General features: G+C 38.4%; 1 protein-coding gene across 18 annotated transcripts in view; it reads left to right on the top strand.

The window, feature by feature from the left end:
- LRAT (lecithin retinol acyltransferase) overlaps nt 1–22758 on the top strand; it is a 69528-nt gene that overhangs the window by 24577 nt on the left and 22193 nt on the right. For 14 of the 18 annotated variants that reach the window (XM_053216845.1, XM_053216843.1, XM_053216841.1 and 11 more), the window contains one exon: nt 9386–9494. The exons of the other annotated variants lie outside the window; for them this stretch is intronic. The gene's annotated coding sequence lies outside the window, so the exon portion shown is untranslated. The remainder of the gene's footprint in view (nt 1–9385; nt 9495–22758) is intronic. 18 annotated transcript variants of the gene reach the window in all.

Below are 22758 nucleotides of genomic sequence, written 5' to 3'. Positions count from 1 at the left end.
GATAAATTCTTTATAGATTTTGGATACTAATCATTTATCTGATATGTTGTTTACAAATATCTTCTCCCATTCCGTCGGTTGCCTTTTAATTTTGCTGATTGTTTCCTTCACTGTGCAGAAGGTTTTTATTTTGATGAGGTCCCAGTAGTTCATTTTTGCTTTTGTTTCCCTTGCCTGCAGAGGTGTTTTGAATAAGAAGTTGCTGCGGCCAAGATCAAAGCGGTTTTTGCTTGTTTTCTCCTTGAGGATTTTAACAGCTTCCTGTCTTACATTTAGGTCTTTCATCCAATTTGAGTTCATTTTTGTGTATGGTGTAAGAAAGTGATACAGGTTCATTCTTCTGCATGTCCCTGTCCAGTTTTCCCAGCACACTTGCTGAAGAGACTGTCTTTATTACATTGGACATATTTTCCTGCTTTGTCAAAGTTTAGCTGGCCATACATTTGTGGGTCAATTTCTGGGTTCTCTATTCTGTTCCATTGATCTGAGTGTCTGTTTTTGTGCCATCTCTTCTCTTTCTTGATGAGAGATCCAAGCAAAGGCAAATGTTATTGTTGCATAAGTCAAGAATATTTTTGCACAAGTGGAAGGCTAGAGAAATAGCCTTTCAGAAAAAATGATCTTGGGGCGCCTGGGTGGCTCAGTTGGTTGAGTGTCCAACTTCAGCTCAGGTCATGATCTCGCAGTTCATGAGTTTGAGCCCCACGTCGGGCTCTGTGCTGACAGCTCAGAGCCTGGAACCTGCTTCAGATTCTGTGTCTCCCTCTCTATCTGTTCCTCCTCTGCTTGCACTCTGTCTCTTTCTCAAAAATAAATAAACATTAAAAAAATTTAAAAATATTTAAAAAAAAAAGAAAAATGATCTTATCCTAGGGAGGGGAGGAGATCTAACACTCTAATGAAGGTAGGAAGAGCACAAAAAGATAGTCATTGTCATGGAAAATAGTCACCAATGGAACACTTGAATTAGAAAGAGAGGGGCAGTTTTGGAAAGCTCATCCCACCTTTTAGAGATTTAGTTTCAGGAAACTAAAATAAATGTGCAAAGTAAGGACTCCCTGCATATTCAAAGGGTTTACCTTATATCTACCCATGTGCTTCTTGGCCCAATTTTAATTTTTGTATGTTTATAAAATTTGTTTTAAGGATAATTCAAAATTGAAGATTTTCCCCCCATTTGCTGGGAATGGTTTTCTCACTAATTCATTTAAAGGTGGTCTTACTGGATTTGCTTATTCTTTACCTTCATCTTGGTGAACTGTATTTATTACATGATTCCGTGCATTAAATTAAATGCTGTTCAACCTTAGTGAGTATCTGCAAAATTTTGGTTTCCCATGAAAATGAGATGTGGATTTAGAGTCTGACAACATCATCATAAAAAGAAAAATTCTGAAATATTCTGCTTTCCACTTGCTAACTGAGGCTGTAGATCTTTAGTTTTCTAACAAATTATGCAGGTACATTCATTTAGAATGGTGTGAATATCTTGATAAAAAGAAACAATAGGCCCAGTCCAAAACCTTTGGGATGCAGCAAAAGAGGTCTTAAGAGGGAAGTAGATAGCAATACAGACCTACCTCAAGAAGCAAGAAAAGTCTTAAATGTACAGCCTAACCTTACACCTAAAGACACTAGAGAAGAAATAGCAAATAAAGCCTAAGGCCAGCAGAAGAAGGGAAATAATAAAGATTAGAGCAGAAATAAATGATATAGAACAAAAAAACCCGGTAGAACACATCAGTGAAACTGGGAGCTGATTCTTTGAAATAATTAATAAACTTGAAAAGCCCTAGGCAGCCTTATCAAAAAGAAAAGAGGGGCGCCTGGGTGGCTCAGTCGGTTAAGCAGCTGACTTTGGTTCAGGTCATAAATTTACAGTTTGTGAGTTTAAGCCGTGCATCAGGCTGTGTGCTGACAGCTCAGAGCCTGGAGCTTGCTTCGGGTTCTGTGTCTTCCTCTCTCTGCCCCTCCCACACTTGTGCTCTGTCTCTCTTTCTCTCTCCAAAATATATAAACATTGAAAAAATTTTAAAAAAAAAGAAAGGACACAAATAAAATCACAAATGAAAGAGGAGAGATCACAACCAACACCACAGAGATACAAACAATTATAAGAGAATATTATAAAAAATTATATGCCAGCAAATGGGGCAATCTAGGAGAAATGGATACATTCCCAGAAACATATAAACTACCAAAACTGAAACAGGAAGAAATAGAAAATATGAACAGACTCATAACCAGCAAAGAAATTGAACCAGTAATCAAAAATCTCCCAACAAACAAAATTCCTGGGCCAGAGAGCTTCCTAGGGGAATTCTACCAAACATTTAAAGAAAAGTTAATACCCATACCAGGGAACCTGGGTGGCTCAGTCAGTTAAGTGTCTCATTTGGATCTCAGCTCAGGTCTTGATCTCAGGGTCATGAGTTCAAGCCCCACACTGGGCTCTGTGTTGGGCATGAAGCCTACAAGGAAGGAAGGGAGGGAGGATGGAAGGAAGGAAGAGAGAGAGAGAGAAAGAGAGAGTTAATGTGTATTTTTTGAACTATTCCAAAAAAATTGAAATGGAAGGAAAACTTCCAAACACATTCTATGAGGCCAGCACTACCTTGATTCCAAAACCAGACAAAGACCCTACTAAAAAGGACAATTACAGGCCAATATCCCTGATGAACTTGGATGCAAAAATTCTCAACAAGATACTAGCAAATCTAATTCAACAGTACATTAAAATAATCATTCACCATTATCAGGTGGGATTTATTCCTGGGCTGCAGGGCTGATTTAATATTTGCAAATCAATCAACGTGATACACCACATTAATAAAAGAAAAAATAAGAACCATATGATCCTGTCCATAGATGCAAAAAAGCATTTGACAAAATACAGCATCCATTCTTGATTAAAAATCTCAACAAATTAGGGATAGATGGAACATACCTTAACATCATAATGGCCATATACGAAAGACCCACAGTTAATATCATCCTCAATGGGAAAAAACTGAGAGCTTTTCCTCTACAGTCACGAATAAGACAGGGATGTCCATTGTCACCATTGTTATTTAACATAGTACTGGAAATCCTAGCCTCAGCAATCAGATAACAAAAAGAAATAGAAGGCATCCAAATCAGCAAGGAAGAAATTAAACTTTCCCTATTTGCAGACAACATGATACTCTATGTAGAAAACCTGAAAGACTTCACCAAAAAATTGCTAAAACTGATACACAAATTCAACAACATTGCAGGACACAAAATCAATGTACAGAAATCTGTTGCATTTCTATACACCAATAATGAAGCAACAGAAAGAGAAATCAAGGAATTGATCCCATTTAGAATTGCACCAAAAACTGAGATATCAAGGAAGAAACTTAACCAAAGAACAAAAAGATCTGTACTCTGAGAACTATAGAATACTTATAAAAGAAACTGAAGATAACACAAAGAAATGGAAAACATTCCATGCTCATGGATTGGAAGAACAAATATTGTTAAAATGTCTATACATCCCAAAGCAATCTACACATTTAATGCAATCCCTATCAAAATAACACCCGAGCTAGAACAAACAATCTTAAAATTTGTATGGAACCACAAAAGACCCTGAATAACCAAAGTAATCTTGAAAAAGAACGACAAAGCTGGAGGCATCACAATTCCAGACTTTAAGTTATATTACAAAGTTGTAATTATCAAGACAGTATGGTACTGGTACAAAAACAGACACGTAAGTCAATGGAACAGAATACAAAACCTAGAAATAGACCCACAACTATATGGTCAGGGAATCTTCAACAAAGCAGGAAAGAATATCCAATGGAAAGAAAGACATTCTTTTCAACAATTGGTGTTGGGAAAACTGGAGAGCAACATGCAAAAGAATGAAAGTGGACCACTCTCTTATGCCATACACAAAAATAAATTCAAAATGGATGAAAGACCTAACAATGAGACAGGAAACCATCAAAATCCTAGAGAAGACCACACAGCAACCTCTTTGACCTTGGCTGCAGCAACTTCTCACTAGATACGTATGTCTCTGGAGGCAGGGGAAACAAGCAGAAATGAACTATTGGGATTTAATCAAGATAAAAAGTTTCTGCACAGTGAAGGAAACAATCAACAAAACTAAAAGCAGCCTACAGAATGGTAATATTTGCAAATGACATATCTGGTAAAGGGTTAATATCCAAAATCTATGAAGAACTTACCAAACTCAACACCCAAAAACCAAATAATCTATTTACGAAATGGGTAGAACTTGAACAGACACTTTTCCAAAGAAGACATCCAAATGACTAACAGATGCATGAAAAGATGCTCAACATCACTCACCATCATGGAAATACAAATCAAAACTAGGATGACCTACCACCTCACACCTGTCAAAGTGGCTGCATTTAACACAGGAAACAACAGATATCGGTGAGGATGCAGAGAAAGGAGAGCTCTCTTACACTGTTGGTGGGAATGCAAACTGGTGCAGCCACTCTAGAAAACAGGATGGAGGTGTCTCAAAAAGTTAAAAGTAGAACTACCCTACACCAGCAATTGCATTACTAGGTATTTATGAAGGATACAAAATTACTGATTCAAAGGGGCACATGCACTTCAATATTTATAGCAGCATTATCAATGATAGCCAAATTATGGAAGAAGCCCAAATGTCCATTAATTGATGAATGGAAAAAGAAGATTTCATTGTATATATACATATATACAATGAAATATTACTCAGCCATCAAAAGAATGAAATCTTGCCATTTGCAACGACACAGATGGAGCTAGAGTGTATTATGCTAAGCAAAATAAGTCAGTTAGAGAAAGACAAATACCATGTGATTTTACTCATGTGCAGAATTTAAGAAACAAAACAGATGAACATAGGGGAAAAGGAAAAAAAGAGGGTAAGGCAAAACATAAGAGACTCTTAACTATAGAGAATAAACTTGGGGTTGCTGGAGGGGAGGTGGGCAGGGGATGGGCTAAATGGGCAATGGGTATTAAGGAGGGCACTTGTTGCGATGAGCACTGGGTGTTATATGCAAGTGATGAACCATTAAATTCTAGTCCTGTAACCAATATTACAATATATTTAACTAAGTAGAATTTAAATTAAAACTTTGAAACAAAAAATAAAATGGACAAAACAAAAACAAAACCCCACAAGCACAAATCCTACATGGTAGCACAGATACTCATGACCACAGAGAAGAGAAACACTGAGACTATGGGGTGTCAGGCCCAGTGTCAGTCCCTGGCAGAGTGGGGGATGCAAAGCCTCCCTTGAAGTTAACACTTAAGGGACTCAAACTCATTTTGAGTCAGTGTGTGTTTTACATCTGTCCCCACAAATTTGTCCTCTGATGAAAAAACACATCATTCCAAGGCAGTTGGGTTGGGACCAAAGCAGTAGGGACACACATAGAAGTCAACCAGCAGAGCATGGAGACTGGAAGGAGTACAGAAACCCAGAGTGAGCCTCACAGACATTCCTCCCTTCCCAGGGCCAAGATTCTTTCTTTTTCTGTCAAAATGTTGGTGTAGAAAGAAAGAAGGAGAGGGAAAGAAAGGGAAGGAAACAATTGGCCCAAAATGGAGTCACTTTTGCTAAGCTCAATCAAGACTTAATTCCTAATCTAATTGCAGTTTCAATCTTTCCCAGGAGTGGAATTTTAAACCAGTCTGTCTGGAAGGTCCTGATCATTACTGGTGAGGTAATCTTGATAAGACCCCTGCCTTCCCCTACAGGAAGGTAACTTACCTGAAATAATCCATTCTTTTAACTTCCTTATCCTGCCCTCTTTCTGCTTATAAAATCCTCCATTTTGTATAGCCCCACAAAGCTCCTTTTTTCTTACTAGATGGGTTGCTGCCTACTTTATGAATCACTGAATAAAGCCAACTGGATCTTCAAATTTAGTCAGTTGAAATTTTGTTAACAATTCAACTAATATTGTCACTAAATCTCATTTTTACTATAGGTTTTACATAAGTGGAATTTCTTGTAAAAATTGTTTAATTTTGAGAGAGAAAAAAGAGAGAGCCCATGAGCAGGGGAGGGGCAGAGACAGAGAGAGAGAGAGAGAGAGAGAGAATCCCAAGCAGACTCTGCACTGTCAGTGCAGAGACCAACGTGGGGCACGATCCTACAAACCCATGAGATCATGACCTGAGCCGAGATCAAGAATCAGACATGCAACCAACTGAACTACCCAGGTACTCCATAAAATTGGAATTTTTTAAAGCAAATATATGTATTTATGCCTCATAAATGTTAAGTGTTCCTAGAGGTCTAAAGAAACATGAGGTGTATTCAACCTAGAGTGCTAAGATTCCTCCAAAAAGGGATTATCTAATTTTGACCAATGAAGCTGTTCTATGTAACTTCCATGTCAGAACAACCACATTCCATATGACCATCTTTTAATTTTTTTATATATCTTTTCAATTTTTTTCCATTGGTAGATCTACCAAGTGACTCGCTGACATATCACTTAGAAGGTCTGGCCTTGGGGCACCTGGGTGGCGCAGTCGGTTAAGCGTCCGACTTCAGCCAGGTCATGATCTCGCGGTCCGTGAGTTCGAGCCCCGCGTCAGGCTCTGGACTGATGCCTCAGAGCCTGGAGCCTGTTTCCGATTCTGAGTCTCCCTCTCTCTCTGCCCCTCCCCCGTTCATGCTCTGTCTCTCTCTGTCCCAAAAATAAATAAACGTTGAAAAAAAAACTTAAAAAAAAAAAAAAAAGAAGGTCTGGCCTATTACAAGTGGGACAAAGGCAACCCTGCAAAATACGTGTTTTTGCTTAAAAAAAAAAACATTTATATCTCTAAACTTGATTTCAGTCATTTAGTATGTTTTCATTTGGATTTGAACAAATAAGGTTTTTGTTCACTGTATTGGTTAACTTATATTAGGTTGTTCAGTGCTGTATAGCTTTTACTTTTTGACATAACAAAGAAAATTCTGTGCTTAAAATAAGCTGTGGCTCTCCATACATGATAATTAGTTTTTGCAAAAGTATTCATATTTTAAACATTCTTGAGGCTAGAAAATCCAGTCCTATTTTATAGTATTTTGATGCACATATTCTATGAATTAATTGGACTTTGCCAAGAGCTGCCTTTCAATCTTCTTTTTCCTAATGTACCTAAATAGTATAATACTTCATTATATCACCATATTTCTGTTTTTCCTTATTCATATATGTTTTCTTTACTTATGTATTTCTATTTTAATCTAATTTAATTTTTTATTTATTTTTTTTTTTTTTTTGAGAGAGAGACACACACAGAGGGGTGGGGGAGGGCCAGAGGAAGGGGTAGAAGGAGACAATTTCCTGCCCAGCACAGAGCCCGATGTGGGGCTTCATGCAGGGCTTGATCCGACTATGGTGAGATCATGACCTGAGCCAAAATCAAGAGTTGGAGACTTAATGACTGAGCCACCCAGGTGCCCCATGTATTTTTAAAGAATATCTCTTCATCTCCTAAAACTCCTTTCTCCTTTTTTCCTCTCTAGAAATTGCTGGATCCTTTCCTTCTCCTTAGAATGACTTTCCTGGTTCTTCTTCCTTTTAACCTCATGGAATGCCTTTAACTCATCTCTTTATTGAAATCCCAAGAATAACTAGAATATGTTTTAATGAATGCCTTTTAAGTAGACTATAAAATCATTGTCCCTTCATAAAAATATATGTAAAAATCAGAGTGGACCTAAATCTCTATTGTCAAGTGAGTTTCTAATGCAAATGTACACATTCCTGTTAAAGGTGCCTGTATCTGAAATCTTTTAAACAATGACTCCATTGGCGCTTTTTCTATACTTGCCAGCTATCTGGATTATGGCCACAGCCAGTCTATATACTTCACTTTCACCATTACCTGTTGTATGTATTTGAGCTATTTGAGCTGAGGTGACTAAAAGGAATGGATTAACCAGCTTTTTATTCCTGATGATAAAAGAGAAGTGTTTGCATTCTCAAAATAAATTGAGACATTTATATCTGCCATCTTTCACTCAAAAAATAGTTAGTATCTTCCATTCCCTAGAACATCAGTTGTGGGCAGGAATAGAACAGCAAGCACATTAGCCAAGGTCCTTGATCTCTGAAATGTAGCCTTTTAAAGAAACCTAATATCCCAATATCCTTCCTTTGATTTTACATCAATCTTCTGTACTCTCTTGGCAAGTTGCCGTTTTTTATGCAGTTACGTGCCTAGTTTCAAAAATTAAAGGAATGAAATAAATTTTCTTAGAATTTCATAAAGCCCCTTGAGATAGCCAGAGCAGAGTTACCAGATAAAATAAGGAATGCCTTGATGTGGTTTATATGTACAATGGAATACTACTTGGCAATGAGAAAGAATGAAATCTGGCCATTTGCAGCAACGTGGATGGAACTGGAGGGTATTATGCTAAGCGAAATAAGTCAGGCAGAGAAAGACAGATACCATATGTTTTCACTCATATGTGGATCCTGAGAAACTTAACAGAAGACCACGGGGGAGGGGAAGGGGAAAAAAAACGTTACAGAGAGGGAGGGAGGCAAACTATAAGAGACTCTTAAATACTGAGAACAAACTGAAGGTTGATGGAGGGTGGGGCAGAGGGCAAAGTAGGTGATGGGCATTGAGGAGGGCACCTGTTGGGATGAGCACTGAGTGTTGTATGGAAACCAATTTGATAATAAATTATATTTAATAAATAAAATAAACATCAGTATCTCAAATATAAAATAAAATAAAATAAAATAAAATAAAATAAAATAAAATAAAAAAGTAAGGAATGCCTTGTTAAACTTGAATTTCAGATAAACATAAATAGACATTGTATGTCCCATGCAATATTAGGGATGGCCTGAATTTGACATACCTAAGTATGACCTAAATTAGAGAAACGGACATTTGGAAAGCAAAGAGAATGATATTCACCACCAGGGGATTCACTTCAATGGCAACAATTTGTCCACTGTATCCCCCACATCCTCTACCCCCACATCCATCCCCATGCACTACACAATATTCCCATAGAATCAGATTAAGATACTTCAAATTAACTAGTCATCTTGATCAATCTTTAGCATATGTGCTTATTAATATGATGTCTTGTACACAAATAGGCATCGCAGCATGGTACCCTCTCTCCTACCCATACTTAAAAATATTTCTAATTATTCAAGCCATGGATTACTTCCAAAAGATTCTGCACCAAGACCAGCTGGAAGGGAATTTAGTAATAAGGTGTGGTTCAACTTAAGTGATTGGATCACCATGTTTATATCTGGGGCTCATAAGTAGTTAAGGATATTTTGAATCAGCAGATCAATGGCTTTTATTTTAATTCTAGGACTTTTATCTTTTGCCCACATTATAGGAGATATGAAAGGCAGAATACATGATTGTTATCCTTCAAAATGAACAGTCTTACTAAATTGACACTCCTTGTACACTTGTTGAATTGACAGGATTTGGAGCATCTACAGGTCAGTATGAGACCCTTTGATATAGGCTAAATTGGGTGGTCCAAACACTAAATTTAGGAGATAGGAGAGAGGTGTGTGACATGAGTTAGGGAGAAACTTGATATAAATCGTATGTTGGCCTTTCAAATATTGCCTCAGTGTCAGAATCTTAAGTGAATCATATGCCAGAGAAGGTTTATTAATGAAATGCAAGTCTCTTTGGTTGCTCACTCTAAATGAACTATAAATAGTCCAATTTTCTTAAAATTAAGGAGTTTTATAAGAGTATAAGAAATATATTCAAAATATGGAATAGCATATACATCTTAAAGCTCTAAATTACATATGAATTGTTTGATATGACTACGTTATGTTTTCTTTAAGGATGATTAACATTTTTAATGAAAAACTATACAATTAAAAAAATTTTTTTTACTATTTATTTATCTTCGAGAGAGAGAGACAGAGCACGAGCAGGAGAGGGGCAGGGAGAGAGGGAGACACAGAATCTGAAGCAGGCTCCAGGCCCTGAGCTGTTAGCACAGAGCCTGATGCAGGGCTCGAACTCACAAACCCTGAGATCGTGACCTGAGCAGAAGGCAGACGCTTAACCAACTGAGCCACCCAGGTACCCCTAGACAATTTTTATTTTAATCACTTTACCATTTCATTATTATTTAACTTCTTTTCATTTTCTGATAGCTAACTTTTAGAAATTCGTATACCTTAGCAGCCTAAGACCAGAGGATTGCAATAAATAGATTAATTTATTTACCATCCAAAATCAACAGTAAGAACAATTAAAGCTAAAGGTAGTATAATAGATGTTCCTACTACTGTATAAATAATCTTTTCTGTAGTCTTTGATTTTGGAAAATGTTCCTTCTTAAATGGATTCTTTATTTTGGTTCATTGGTGTTTTATGCCTAGAAGTGACAGTGAGGCTATACATTATTTTTGGCATTCCGTCAGCCCCAAGTAAAGCCATTTGTTATTACTTCACACTCTACGTGGGTTTTATCAAAAGTCTTAGCCTGTTTTAGGTGTTTGGATATATCAGATCAGTAGCTATTAGAGCCTATCAGTGCCACCACACTTTGATAAACAAGGTGAGAAGGCCAGGCATTGCAGTTGGAAGGTTTATGCAAGAGTTTGGGGAAGACAGGCAGGGACCAAAACCAGACAGATCACCATCAGTGTTTTGAGTGGGAGTGTTTGAAGTGGGCTGGGATTGCAACCTGAAGAATCACTCAGGCAAGGCTTCATTGAGAGCCATGACCCAGTAGACTGGGGTTGTTACAGTAGGGCAAAGCTATTAGCACGTTGAAACCCATTGGCTTCGCCTTCCCCAGGGAAGCCTGAGGTCATGATCAGGCATACTGAGAATTTCTTAAGGAACAGCCAGATAAGCTGAGGTCTAGCTCTGAGATAGTACTAAGTATCAGTTCCTGTAAATTATTTTGGTAAGCTGTATTTAACTTGCCTTTTCTCTGTCTGGACAGGTACAAGTCTTCCATAGAAAGCTTTGCTACTATGTCAGTATTTCTGACTATTGGGGCAAATCAGCAGCTGTATTTTCAAACTCCCAAGACCTGAGCCATGTTTGTGTGGGATAGCAGTACTCTTCTGGGAGACCTTGGCAGGAGCTCTCTTAGAAGCCAGGTCCTCTGATTTCCTTTTAGCCGCCTTCATGGGACTTTTATTCTCGTCCCTCCCACCCCTACATTCTGGGCCAAGGGCCAGGCTTATAAAACCAGGCTTAGGATCAGGATTTAGACAAACGTTGCTTATAAAAATGTCTCTGAATTGCAATAATTAGTCTCCTGTGCAACTGTATTCAGCTTTAAAATGCTATGTGTGATTAGCAATTGCTGTTACTAGAACTAAATCTACGGAGGTTAGGTTGGGGATGATATAAATATTCTCAACCAAGGGAATAAAATAATCTAGGAATGTTTCTTTTACTGTCTCCTTTTAAAGCTTTTAAAACTATTGGACTCTGAGCTCAGGTTCCTAAGTGTTACTGGGGAAGGCTATATACTAGTGTGATTTGATTCTGCTGTAGAGTCAGGCTGTCTGATGTCAGCTAAAAGATTCTCCACCCAGGGCATTTAGAAACAAATGAGGCTATTTTGGGTTATCACAATGACAGGGGAGCAATTCTGACATTGAATGGATAGGAGCCAGTGATGTTAAACTTCCTACAGTACACATGATAGTCCTGTACAACCAAAAATTACCCTGCACAGAATTCCCATAGCACACTCATGATTGACAAATACTTGTGATCTCTAGTTGATTCCTAGTTGCATTGCCACTGGTAACTGTACCAAATTATTTGTTTTTCTCAAAACCACTCAGTTACCTCCCTCATTTCATATTGTTTCCTCACTCTTCATTCAACAAAAACTTATGCAAATTCCCTGTTTTCCCCTTACTATTTTCTCTCTGTGCCCACCCTGTTCTCCTTCCTGCCCTCTCAGCAACAGGAGTCTTTTGTCTCCTTTCCAAGGATAAAGACAGCTTCACCTAAGGCTTTGGTCCCTTCCCATCCCACCCTGCCCCACCCCATCCCCAACTCTTGTCTCTTTCATTTTTAATGCCTTGCCAGTCCTTTCTTCCCCTTAGAAAACTACTTGAGTTTTTCTATCCTAAATATCAAATAAAAGCAAAAACAAAACTCTTAAACCTGGTACTTACCCCTTCACATTAACATTCCACTTCATTTCTTCCATGTAGGGCCCAGGGTCTATGAACCATTTTTCACTCACTGGTTCTATTTCTTCACCATCTACTCGCTCCTAAAACCCTCATAAAATGATTTCCACTCCCCCAGTTCTGCTCTCCTGCAGGTTACCTCAGTGGCCTGTTGCCAGACCACTTGCTCTTCAGATTCCTTGGATTTCTTTGCAAGATGGGATCCTTGATAAACCACATATTAAAGATCATTCCTCCTCACTTTTCTTCAGTTTGCCTCTTGATTGTTCCCAAGAAGACTAGGGCCCACCACACCATTTGACGTTCTTCATTTTCCTGTACTCCTTTTTAGTATTTTCCTATTTTCCTTATTTGTATATGCCCGAGACTCTGTCCCATTTGGGGAGCTCCTTTTTGTCTTCGCTTTCCCATACACTGAATGTCGGTGTTGGCCACCCTCCACTTACTGTCCTTAACCTTCTTCTCAACCATGTGAACAATCTGCAAATCTACTAACCCACCTAGCCATAACCCCACTCCTCAATTTCAGGCCAGACAAAAGTTACCTGACAGATAATTCCACCTGGCTGGTCCCCTGACACTCTCTAAATTTAAAATAATAACAAAATCTAACACATTCTGGTATATTTCTTTGATAGCACTTTAAGCTTGGTGGTCATTTTTATAGGTGACTGTCTTCACTACCAACCTGGGAACTCCTTGAAGACAAGGATGGTTTCTTACTTAATTTTTGCACCAGTATCTGGTACTTTAAAAATGTTAATTGAGGGGTACCTGGGTGGCTCAGTCAGTTAAACATCTGACTCTTGATTTCAGCTCAGGTCTTGATCTCACGGTCATGATTCATGGTTGGTCATGAGCTCGATCCCAGCATTGGGCTCCATGCTAAGCTTGGAGGCTGCTTCAGATTTTCTCTCTCTCTCCTCCTCTGCCCCTCTCTCCACCCCATCCCTCAAAAAACCTATTTATTAGATAGTAAAGAAATTGATGAGTGAGTGAGGACTTGAGGTTCCTTAGAAAAGAGATGTGTCTTTCAAATCTGTAGTCCAGTGCTGGCCTAGTGCTTGGCACATAGTAGGTACCAAGCAAATATCTTGAGTGAATCTATCTTCTCTTCTTCCAAAATCAGCACCTTCTATTTTCTTTCCTATCGATGTCAATGATATCTGCATCTTCCTACTCAACCAAGTTGCAGACCTCAATATTCTCTGATTCTTCCACAGTCACTAAATCCAATGAATTACCATGTCCGGTAAGGCTCCCTCAAAGATTTTAAATACTCCCTTTTACAGGCATACCTTGTTTTACTGTGCCACACCTTATTGCACGTTGCAGATACTGTGTGTTTTTACAAATCGAAAGTTTGTGGCAACCCTGCATGGAGCAAGTCTATTGGTGCCATTTTTCCAACAGTATTTGCTCACTTTGTGTTTCTGTGTCATGTTTTGGTAATTCTTTCAATATTTCAAACGTTTTCACTATAATTATGTTTGTTAGGGATATCTGTGATCAGTGACCTTTCATGTTGCTATTGTAATTGTTTTGGGGCACCACGTGCCCACATAAGACAACAAGCTTAATCAATAAATGTTGTGTGTATTCTGACTGCTCCATCAACCAGCCATTACCCATCTTTCTTCCTCTCCCTGGGCCTCTCTCTTCCCTGGGACACCGCAGTGTTGAAATTGGGCCAATTAATAAGCCAACGATGGCCTCTAAGTGTTCACGTGAAAGGAAGAGTGACGCTTCTCTTACTTTAAATCAAAAGCTAGATATGATTAAGCTTAGCGAGGAAGGTGTGTCAAAAGCCAAGACAGACTGAAAGTTAGGCCTCCTGTGCCAAACAGCTAGCCAAGTTGTGAATGCAGAGGAGGAGTTCTTGAAGGAAATTAAAAGTGCTACTCCAGTGAACACACGGATGATAAGAAAGTGAAACAGTCCTCATGCTGGTATGAAGAAAGTGTGAGTGGTCTGGATAGGAGATCAAAGCAGCCACAACTGTCCCTTAAGCCAAAGCCTAATCCAGAGTAAGGTCCTGACTCTCTTCAGTTCTATAAAGGCTGAATGAGATGAGGAAGCTACAGAAGAAATGTTGCAAGTTAGCAGAGATGGGTTCCTGAGGCTTAAAGAAAGAAGCCGTCTCCATAACATCAAAGCACAGGGTGAAGCAAGTGCTGATGTAGAAGCTGCAGCAACTTATCCAGGAGATCCAGCTAAGATAATTCACGAAGGCAGCTACACTTAACAACAGATTTTTCAATGTAGACTAAATAGCCTTATACTGGAAGAAGATGTCATCTAGGACTTCCATAGCTAGAAAGGAGAAGTTGGTGCCTGGCTTCAAAGCTTCAAAGGACAGGATGACTCTCTTGTTAGGGGCTAATGCAGCTGGTGAGTTTAAGTTGAAGCCAGTGCTCACTTACCATTCTGAAATGCTAGGTCCCCTAAGAATTACACTAAATCTGCTCTATAATGGAACAAGAAAGCCTGGGTGACAGCACAGCTGTTTAAAATGTGGCTTACTGAATATTTTAAGACCACTGTTGAGACCTACCATTCGGAAAAAAAATCCTTTCAAAATATGACTGCTCATTGACAATGCACCTGGTCACCTAAGAGCTCTGATGAAGATGTACAATGCGATTAATGTTGTTTCCATGCCTGCTAACACAACATCCACTCCGCAGCCCATGGATCAAGGAGCATTAGACTTTCAAGTCTTATTATTTAAGAAATACATTTCATAAGGCTGTAGCTGTCATAGGTAGTGATTCCTCTGATGGACCTAAGCAAAATAAACTAAAACCTTCTGGAAAAGAGTCACCATTCTAGATGCCATTAAGCACATTTGTGATTCATGGGAAGAAGTCAAAATATCAATATTAACAGGAGTTTGGAAGAAGTTGATTCCAGTTCTCATGGATATGACTTTAAAGAGTTCAAGACTGCAGTGGAGGAAGTAACTGCAGATGTGGTGGGGACAGAGAGAGAATTGCAATTAGAAGCGGAATCTGAAGATGTGACTGAATTGCTGTGATCTCATAGTGAAACTTTCACAGATGCGTTCCTTCTTATAGATGAACAAATAAAATGGTATTTTTTTGACATGGAATCTACTCCTGGTGAAGATGCTGTGAAGACTGTTGAAATGACAGCAAAGGATTTAGACTATTATATAAACTTAGTTAATAAAGCAGCAGCATGATTTGAGAGGACTGACTCCAATTTTGAAAACTCTACTGTGGGTAAAATGCTATCAAACATCAGCCCAAGCTACAGAGAAATTGTTTGTGAAAGGAAGAGTCAATGCAAACTTCATTGTTTTAATTTAAGAAAGGGCTGCAGCCACCCTGACCTTCAACAGCCACCACCTTCATCAGTCAGCGGCCATCAACATCAAGGCAAGACCACCAGCAAAAAGATTATGACTCATTGAAAGCTCAGATGATGGTTAGCATTTTTTTTAGCAATGAAGTATTTTTAAATTAAAGTATGTACATTGTTTTTTTTAGACATAATGCTATTGCACACTTAATAGACTACAGTATAGTAGAGAGAATGAGAGGAAGGGCAAGTTCAGGGAACAGAGAGAGAGAATTTGCAAGTAGGAAATAGGAATCGACGAGTCCGAGGACCAAGTGGTAAAGCTTGGACTTTACCATCCCCAGAGTGTAGGCTGTCCTGTCCCAACTCCATGTTTTGGATCGCATGATTTCTTTCTATCATCCCGCTCTTCTTCCCATTCATCTTTCACCACCAGATACTCATATCTACCCTTATAAATCCTAGCTCAAATAATTCTTCCCCTATGAACTGTCCTTAATTCTTCCAGGCAGAAAGAATCTCCTTTATTTTTTCAACCCCTTCTGCTTTCCTTTGCCCTGTGTGTCTCTCAATCTTGTATTAATGTTGTTGTATCCATTTTCTGGCACCATCAGTTCCTCGAAGTATAGGGAGTATGTTTTGTTCTCCCTCTGTGCTGGGCACCACGCACACAGTAAATGCTCACTAAATATTTGTGAGCCTTGGATCACTCTTTTAAAAGAGTTTTAGTATCAATTTGTAAGCTAGTATTTCATGGTAAACAAAATCTTTTTTTTTCTTTCCAGAATATCCTTTCAATAAGAAAATATCTTTAGTGAAAGCGATCATTAAAACGACTTCTTTTTTGGGAGTTTTTTTTTTGGGGGGGGGGCATTTAAAATACTTTCAGTTATTAAGTTATATCATTTGGGGTCCATTTTATAATTGGTATTAGAATGAATTTTTGAGAATAGAAAGTAAAAGCTACTGGAGGAAAAGTAAGAGAAATTTCTAATTTAATTTATGAGAATTTTAAGGATTATATTAAGATGTATTCGTTTCTAAAGGTTTACTTTTTTATGTTTAAATGTTTATTTATTTTGAAAGAGAGAGAGTGAGAGAGGGCAAGCAGGAGAAGGGCAGAGAGAGGGAGAGAATCCCACGTAGGCTGCCTGCTGTCAGCACACAAACTGTGAGAGATCATGACCTGAGCTGAAATCAAGAGTCAGATGCTTAACCAACTGAGCCACCCAGGCACCCCTAAAGGTTTACTTTTTAAGTTAGTTTTATGTAGGTGGAAAGATTCAGTCAGCTGTTTTTTCACATACATTGTAAATGTCACTTATGAATAGTTATGTAATTAAATAAAAGTATTGCAGGACTAGTTACATTTTTCAGGTTTCTGAATTTTTTTTGTTTTGTTTTTAAAAAACAAAACTTTTGCCCCAAAGAAATTAATTTGCATCATCACAGAGGTATTTAGTCAAAAAAAGCAAACCTTATATTTTCTATTGCTTTTCAGTTTATTTCAGTGAATAGTCAGTATTTGAATAAAGCAATAAAGTACATTTCTTAAGAGTATAATAGTTCCTTAAATATTCAGCATTAAGTTTATTCTTTCTGTCTGTCTTTCTGTCTTTCTTTTTTTATTTTTTTAATTTTTTTTTTACATTTATTTATTTTTGAGAAACAGAGTGAGACAAAGCGTGAGCGGGGGAGGGGCAGAGAGAGAGGGAGACACAGAATCTGAAGCAGGCTCCAGGGTCTGAGCTGTCAGCACAGAGCCTGATGCGGGCCTCGAACCCACAAACTGTGAGATCATGACCTGAGCTGAAGTCAGACGTTCAACCGACTGAGCCACCCAGGTGCCCCAAGTCAAGTTTATTCTTGTGTGTCAGGCACAGTTATAGATTTATGCCCACATATGGCTTTCCCCAGGACATGGTTATTTTGGACCACCTAAATCCACCCACACTTTAAGTATTTAAGCAGATGTGATATATTCATTGATCTCTAAAGATGCTGATAGAAATTATCCTTACCCTGTCACCCTATCCCCTTTGTTATTTGTGGGATGTCCTGAGATTAGAGCTGTTTGCACTAGGGACTAAAATACTAATTACCTTGTGTAATTCCAATTTAGTACTCATTAAAAATCTTCCCTAATCAACTGGACTAACTAGCACCAATACCATGGGTCATTGAATTTAAACATTACTTCAGTTGTGCCTGCTTCGGCAGCACATATACTAAACATTACTCCAGAATACAATATTTTAAAATAATATGGCATTATCAATATTTGGATAATGGAATCTATACTTGAAGAACCAAATCCTAGGAAATGTGTAGACCTAGGAAAGCAATTTCTGATTCTGTTAACCACAGAAGCATATGGCTACCACATGGCTTACCTTCTGGTCAGTAATACAGCCAGCCACACACACACACACACACACACACACACACACACACACACACACACACACACACACACACACACAGGGTGTTGCAACTTTTCTGAGAACAAAGAGCATGTTTCGTCATTCTGCCTAATAAACTCATGTTTCCTATCGGTACCAGGGAACGCCACACAAAGCATGTCTTTGAATATCTTTGAATGCCTTCATGCTTAGATTGGTTCCTAAAGGGTTGGGGTTTTCTTGGTATAACATCATTTCCTCAGTGTGTACAATCACAAGGAAATCATGAAAGCTATAATACATTAAATTTAAGATTTTTATTTTCTGGATATGTAGAATTGGAGCAAAATCATATCCTTTTCTTGGGGCCATCTGGTAACCTCACTAAAAAGGAAAAAGTAAACATGTTTCTAGTTGCTTTGAACAAACCCATATGCTGCCAGTCGTTACTAAAACTGGCCAATGAGAGAGTTGAATTTCACTAGTGTATTCTGAGATATACTCTGATCATCCTGTAGTTTCTATAGCTAGATTCTGGGCAGATATATTTTCTTTCTTGTATTTTCATTTCATACTTTCCAAAGACGATCTGTAATCAATTGATATGTTCTATTTTTCTCTATAATTCACCAATAATAATTTAGCCAAAACAAACAGGAAATTCTCCTGGAAGTCTGATCCCTAATGAATTCTGAAACTAAGCTCAGCATATTAAAGGAAGTAATTAAGAAGGCACCCCATTGTGTTTAGATATGCTGGGTCAGCCAAAACAGGATTTTTCTATTTTTATGAGCTTTTGTCAAATTTAAAGTATGTTACATTTTAAAACAAAAATTTAAAAGAATTTCTCAGTAGCCTTACTACTCTGTAAATATTTTTTAAAATTATTCTTCATGTAGTGTAAAGATGACTTTTTGAAACAAATGGCCTAGATGTGCCAATAAAAGTACCTATTCAAGTTGCCAAAACAAAAAAAAAATACCACAAGTATTTTCTAGTTAATTGTGTGCACACATTCCATATAACATAGCGGCCACGTACTAACCATTAATTGTGAAGGACTATAGAGGTTATCCGATTCATCACCTTACTTCAGAAAGGGCTGATCCTGTATTACCCCTGGAACATGGTTGGTTAATGTGCTTTTATTGTTTTTTTAAGGTTTTTTTTTTTTTTAGGTTTATTTATTTTTGAGAGAGACAGAGCATGAGCGGGGGAGGGGCAGACAGGGAAACACAGACTCCAAAGCAGGCTGTAGACCCTGAGATGTCAGCACAGAGCCCAAGGTGGGGCTTGAACTCAGAACCGCGAGATCGTGACCTGAGCCCAAGTTGGACACTTAACCGACAGAGCCACCCAGGCGCTCCAGCTAATGTGCTTTCTTATCTCTTGCTCTTACACTTTGTTTTTTTACATTGCAGTCCTAGTCCTAACCCGCCTTTTCATGGTGCTCATGGTTTGCCAAGCACTGCTGCACTTTTCACACTGGTGCCTCTAACCCTTCTAGCGGCTCCCTTGGCTAGCGACCGCCAGACTTTTTCTTTTGTTCTCTTGCTTCTTACTGAACTCAACTCTGACTTTAGATAGACTCTCCTCTCTTTCTTCTCATATTCTTGTGTTCGTACTTCCTTCGCACTCTTTTTCTTTTTCTACCCTTGTCCCCTATTTGTGTCACTGCATTATCTCCTGCCATTTTTTCCCCCTTCTCCTCCTATCACCTTTTTCTAGCACTTTCACCTATCCTAAAAATCCTTAGCTGGCAGTCTTTGCTGGGTCCTGAGCTCTCAAGGTAAGCAGAGGGAGTGCCTAGAACTCCCAAGCCTGCACCACCGACTTGTTCCCATCCCTGTTGGGGGCAGAAGTCTAATGGGCTCGCAGGCAGCAATTGTAATCATCAGTGCGCAGTGCCAGTTTGGTCTGGAGATAATCACTCAGTCAGTTACATTGCCATTCAGATTAGCAGTCTTGTGAGAAATAAAAGCCCGCCGTCTCTGATGAGTGTTTCACGTACATTCTTCCCAGTAAAGATCTTTTAGAGCAGTGTTTAAGAAATGTGAGCTCGCATCAGTCACCTGGAAGGCTTGTTAAAACAGATTGCTGGGGCGCCTGGGTGGCTCAGGCGAAGTCGTCCGACTTCGGCTCAGGTCATGATCTCGCGGTCTGTGAGTTCGAGCCCCGCGTCGGGCTCTGTGCTGACAGCTCAGAGCCTGGAGCCTGTTTCAGATTCTGTGTCTCCCTCTCTCAATCTGACCTTCATGCTCTGTCTCTCTCTGTCTCAAAAGTAAATAAACGTTTAAAAAAAAGATTAAAAAAAAAAAAACAGATTGCTAAACGCACCCCTTTCTGCAGTGGAAATTGGACATCGGCCGTTCTGGCTGACTGTGCCGACACTGCCTGTCTGCAGGTCACTGGTGGAGTAGCACTACTGCTCAGTTCTTTTCAATTTTCTGATCACGAACTTAAATGATTCTGGCTCACTTCAAGGCCAATTACCTGTATTCTTCTTCCTTTGGAAATGATTTTCAGACAATCCCCGGGGAGTGACTTTCGGTCATGACGTTACGTTCTTACGGCTAAGGAACGCAAATCTCTTCAGCTTTTTACAAAACGTATGCTGTAAATCTGTTATCACTGTTAGTTACCCTCTTCCATTTCTCCTACCGGTTGTCTGCGCCATCCTCCGGTTGCAGATAGGCAAAACAAACTTAATAATCTATACGGTGTTTCACTTGAAAAGAGACTTGTCTAATTTAGACTTTGGTATGTGGATTAACTTCTGGTTTCCATGTATTTTATTTATTTATTAATACACATGTATATAGGTGTGTATTTGGCACCTGTGAATAGATGGCACCAACACGTACCGTGCAAAGTGAACTAGGATACAAAAAATTTAACCCATGCATCTAGCAGTCAAGTTGCTTTGCAACTCTTTAGGGATATAAAACAAAACAACAATATGACAACAAGACAAACAAAATCCCAGTGAAATAGAACTTTTAGAACTGGAGTGGACCAAATAAACATCAAGCCTTGAGTCGCAAAACAAAATTGAAACAGTAATTCAAGGGAAAATGGTTGAGTCAGTCATGCTTAACTGAAAAAAGGGTGACCCTGATAATGATTGTTCCTTTGAATATCAGTACCCATACAAATATATTTTCTGTCTAGGCCATCACTTGATACATGCCACCTTTTGTAATCATTGGTTGTGTATGTCCTGTCTTCAACTACCATTGATGGCCCTCCAAGACCGAGACGATGTCTCATGCATTTTCATATTACCAACACTTAATATAGCATAAGTATGTGTTTCCAACTTACTGTTGATTAAATAAGGGCAAGTGGACACAGGACATAAGCTGGTTGGCAAATAGAATGGTCATTGAATCAGTTTTGTAAAGCTTACTAGGTAATTTCACATCAGCCATATTAAAGATCCTTCTAGGAGGCACCGTCTAAGCCCAAGCACAATGTCCTGCGTGTAGAAGGACCTCACTACATCAGCTCATTCAATGGGTATTTATTATTTATTAAAAGTCTGACTGACCTACTCAGGGTCTTTTAGCACTTGTTAATTTACTTTTTCCTCCTGACAACCTAATGATACTGGGCAGGAGGTACAGCACACAATTAAAAAATAATTTACCTAAGGTCACAGTGGTTGAGCCAAGATTCAACCAGGGAGTCTCCCAAGTCTGTGCTTTTGATGACTACACTGTATTATCTTACCTCTCAAAGCATGCCCATCACAGTCTTCATCCCTGCAACAAGGTGACACTCTCCCTTGCATTATTTCTTTTCGCAGAGTTGGACATTGTTGCTTCCAAGGTATAATGGGATGTGTAGTATGTGTGGGTTTGAGGTTTCACTTTGATCTAGCGCTAGCTAATACACTTAAAGTGATTCAACTTTTAAAAATAGGAGTCAATCTTGGCCAACATTTCATCCTTCTTTGAGCTCCTAAAGGACTTCATATTATTCTCTTGTCAGACCAGGATTATTATGGAAGACTGGTATACATCCTGCAGGGCAGAAATGTTTGTTCAGTAAATCAGGAAATAGATAAAAGAAGTCTGGGGAGAATTCTGGATCCTCCTGAAATTCATGAGCAGACTTTTCTTTTTGAATGTAATCACAGTAATTATAAAAGTATGGTTAATAACCGTTCTTATATAATTTTCCATTTTTTCATTAAGCCCACATTCCACCTGGTTATGTGTACAAGGAAAAATGGGTCAAATTTATATTAACAGTCATTGACTTACAAGGGAAATAGTAACCTAGGGCAAGTTCCCTTATTTGAAATTAATCTTTGCTTGAAATTACACATCTAGAAATTTCTCTTAAAAATGGCTTTTGAGTAATAATGAATATACTTAATACTATGTAGAATTGGTAGCTGAAATTGCACAGTGAAAAAACAAATCAAAGGCTAGTTGTTTCAATTCCTCAAGGTAAAGTTTAAGAGGAAATGAAAATTCTCCCTGATACCAGTCTTCTGATTAACATAATATATGCTACAAAATGAACAGTATATGAAGAAAATGCAAAATTGTTTTAAATCATTGATGGTGAATCTATCTTCTGTCTGTCTTATTGCTATAGCACATATTGAATGTGTAAATTCTTGTATCAGTGCCTATGCAATCAGGATATTCTACTTCCATAATAATTTTATTTCTTATCCATCCTTGCATAATTACAATTACATTCATTTTTCCATGTTATTATTCAAGAAATTAACAACAACAATGCTTAAAATATCAGGAAAATATTTTGTTACCAGATGATAGTATCTATACTACATCCAAGCAATTCAGCTGCCTTTCCCTCTTCAT

Source organism: Acinonyx jubatus, chromosome B1 (assembly GCF_027475565.1).
Source record: "Acinonyx jubatus isolate Ajub_Pintada_27869175 chromosome B1, VMU_Ajub_asm_v1.0, whole genome shotgun sequence".
Lineage (NCBI taxonomy): Eukaryota > Metazoa > Chordata > Mammalia > Carnivora > Felidae > Acinonyx > Acinonyx jubatus.
This window is presented reverse-complemented; position numbering and strand designations above follow the sequence as displayed.